The sequence below is a fragment of a genome, unplaced genomic scaffold (assembly GCF_019419815.1).
Source record: "Pyrus x bretschneideri cultivar Hongxiangsu unplaced genomic scaffold, Pyrus_bretschneideri_v1 Contig160, whole genome shotgun sequence".
In the NCBI taxonomy this organism is placed as follows: domain Eukaryota; kingdom Viridiplantae; phylum Streptophyta; class Magnoliopsida; order Rosales; family Rosaceae; genus Pyrus; species Pyrus x bretschneideri.
This window is the reverse complement of record NW_025999458.1, coordinates 94,006-97,220: the sequence shown is the minus strand read 5'-3', so window position 1 is coordinate 97,220 and position 3,215 is coordinate 94,006. Positions and strand designations below refer to the sequence as shown.

General features: G+C 37.7%; 1 long non-coding RNA gene across 1 annotated transcript; it reads left to right on the top strand.

Moving 5' to 3' along the window:
* Positions 1-537: 537 nt before the first annotated feature.
* LOC125475861 lies at positions 538-1,249 on the top strand. Its single transcript, XR_007257248.1, has 3 exons — positions 538-576; positions 680-724; positions 1,137-1,249. It is a non-coding gene; the product is annotated as an uncharacterized LOC125475861 (long non-coding RNA).
* Positions 1,250-3,215: the final 1,966 nt, after the last annotated feature.

Here is a 3,215-nt window from a genome sequence, read left to right as displayed (position 1 = left end):
ATGGTTACCCTACTGACTCCTGTTTGCGCTCTCCTCCCTCTCAGTTCCTCTTTCTCCTCTACTGAAACCACAATCTTCCTCTCCTCGGCGCGCTCCCATGTCTCTCGCCATGGAGCCCACAAACTAAGCAAGTAGTGACGGTCACAAGACTCAAACATGGCGGATGCGTACTGGAGGTATAATGACGGCTAGCAACCGCCGCCTCGGCGATGAATATAGCCGTCGGAAAGCGTCCTCGCTTCGGTTACAGTATGATGGATTCCTTGAATACCCCTTTTTTTTTCCTCTTTCATTTTTGCGTTGGTTTGGGGTGGGATCTGGGTTTTCTCATTGCTTAAATTTTGCATTTTTTTTTTCTTTTCTGGATTTCAATTAAGAAATGGATAAATTTGGGAGTTCTGATGACTTTGTTCCTTATCAGCTGCCAATACCAGTGCCAGAGATGGATCTACGGCCACCACCGCCAACCACGCCGCTGGGAAGATCTTAGATTGAAACTGGAACTTTGTACGAGGTTTCATGAATAGAGGAAGTGTGTTGCTCACTCTCTGAGTGTTTCGTCGAGGGGTGAACACGGTTATTTTACTTTATTGTCTTATTGTAAGTTGTAACTGAGATTTGTGGCTTATCATTCTTACATTCATTGCTTTTTGTTGATGAATGTAATCTGATTTTGCAGGTCAAGGTTTTTCAACAAGAAAATTAACCTGCAAATTAAATTGAGGTATGAATGAGTTTCCAACTTTTATTTTTTGGTCTGCGTTTTCTTTTTTTTTCTTTTTTTTTTTTTTGAAATTAGATATTTTTTTGTAGACATTTTTCCATAAAATTGACTAAATTACTCATACTTTTACACATGCATCAGCTATGGCTCAATGGTTTAAAAATTAAATACCAGAAAGATGGTTATTCTAGCTTTCTAAACAGGTTTGTATCTATTTTATTTTTATTTTTTGCAATGCTCCTCTGCACTACAAGGTCTCTCTCTCTCAAAAGATTCAATTTTTGTTTCTGGGTCTTTGTTTTCTCATTGTTTCACTGGTGGGTTTTTGTTTTTTTTTTTTGTTACGTTGGTGGGTTTTGTTTTTTTAATTGTTACATTGACCGGTTTTTAATTCTCTTTGTCCATTTGCAAGAATGTGTAATTTTGTTAATGAGGTGGAGTTGCAATAAGAATTGCATTGCATTTGGTTGCAGTGTGTTTGTTTCCACCGCGTTATCAAAGGCTTTATGATACAAGGTGGAGACATGGCTGGAAATGGCAGTGGGGGAGAGTCAATTTACGGGTTGAAGTTTGAAGATGAAAACTTTGACATAAAGCAGAGAGAAAAGGAATGTTGTCTATGGCTAATAAAGGCCTTGACACCAGTGGCTCTCAGTTTTTCATTACCACCACTTGGACTTCTCATCTGGATGGGAATGCGTTGGGAAGGTGATCAAGGGCATGGGTGTGGTTCGCTCAGTGGAATGTGAACACGAAGGGCGGAGACTTGCCTATCCAATAGTATGTTTTTTAATCTTTATACAGAAGCAAGACTACAGATGGCCCTCAAAAGTAGCGCAGGTTTTGTGGTATGGGATATATGCTGCGAGCTGGAAGAATAGATGAAGGTAAACCAGTTGCTTTGCACTACAGAGTGTCCCTTGCTTTCTTTGATCATCTTATGACATTATCTTTGTGATTAAACAGAGATGAGCTCCTCTTTGCGGGAGACAAAAGTCCAAGATATTTACTAATAGCTCAGTAAGAATTTTCATTTATCAAATTTGAAAGCACTGGATGTTAAATGAATTCTCTTGGAAACCCTCTTGAAATGAAGCAAACTTACTGTCTGGATAAGTAAACCAATTTCAGTTAAGCAGTGTAAATGACAAGTTGTTGAACTATGGTTATTGCAGAAAGTGTACATTTATGAGTGGTAGTGATTGACATCAAAATTGTATTAGTAACTTAATCATACTTAAATTAAGCCTGTTAGACAAAGTGAAAATTACTGTGGGTTCTGAGTTGCTATGAAGAATCCTTGAAATGAGTGAAACCAAAAAGACAACTATGAATATGGTAATCAGGCCTCGCTTTAATACTTCTCTGATAGGTGAGTTTTGTTCAGGCCTGCAGGTTGAAATTAGGAGACCTAGACGGAGCGTTGTTGGACACAGACTTTGCATTGCGTGATTGGGAAGCTAATGTGAAGGCCTTGTTTCGCCAAGGCCAGGTAATAATCTTTAATTGGCAAGAATTCATAGAGCCTTCTGGTTGCCGTTTATTACATTTTTTAATTGAAGTAGTTGTGTCCTTTTTTTTTTTGCATGGGATAGAAACTGACTCAAATGTGGGTAAGAACCGTGAATCTCTAATCCTCTTCCTCTTTTCAGTGTCTTTTAATGTAGCTCCCAATTGATCATTTTCTGTGGTTTTTGTTTTCTGGGTTTTTTGGTTGTCTAGAAAATGCCGTAAACGAAGGAAAGTTTGAAGCATTTTTGTTTTATTTTGGGTTGTACGATTAAGTTCTCTGTATTTGTAGAGGATGTGTTTACTTCGTCTAAGCTAAACATTAAGAGAGATTTAGTTGTTGAATGTTTGAACAACTCTTTATATGTAAATAGCTTTGTCAACAACTACTATATATTATGCAAATACTTATTTTGCATCTACGCACAATGCTTCAACACATTTAGTCCCTTATCCCAACACTAATTGTACTTAAAATATGATAGTAACTTAATCATACTTAAATTAAGCCTGTTAGACAAAGTGAAAATTACTGTGGGTTCTGAGTTGCTATGAAGAATCCTTGAAATGAGTGAAACCAAAAAGACAACTATGAATATGGTAATCAGGCCTCGCTTTAATACTTCTCTGATAGGTGAGTTTTCTGTTCAGGCCTGCAGGTTGAAATTAGGAGACCTAGACGGAGCGTTGTTGGACACAGACTTTGCATTGCGTGATTGGGAAGCTAATGTGAAGGCCTTGTTTTCGCCAAGGCCAGGTAATAATCTTTAATTGGCAAGAATTCATAGAGCCTTCTGGTTGCCGTTTATTACATTTTTTAATTGAAGTAGTTGTGTCTTTTTTTTTGCATGGGATAGAAACTGACTCAAATGTGGGTAAGAACCGTGAATCTCTAATCCTCTTCCTCTTTTCAGTGTCTTTTAATGTAGCTCCCAATTGATCATTTTCTGTGGTTTTGTTTTCTGGGTTTTTTGGTTGTCTA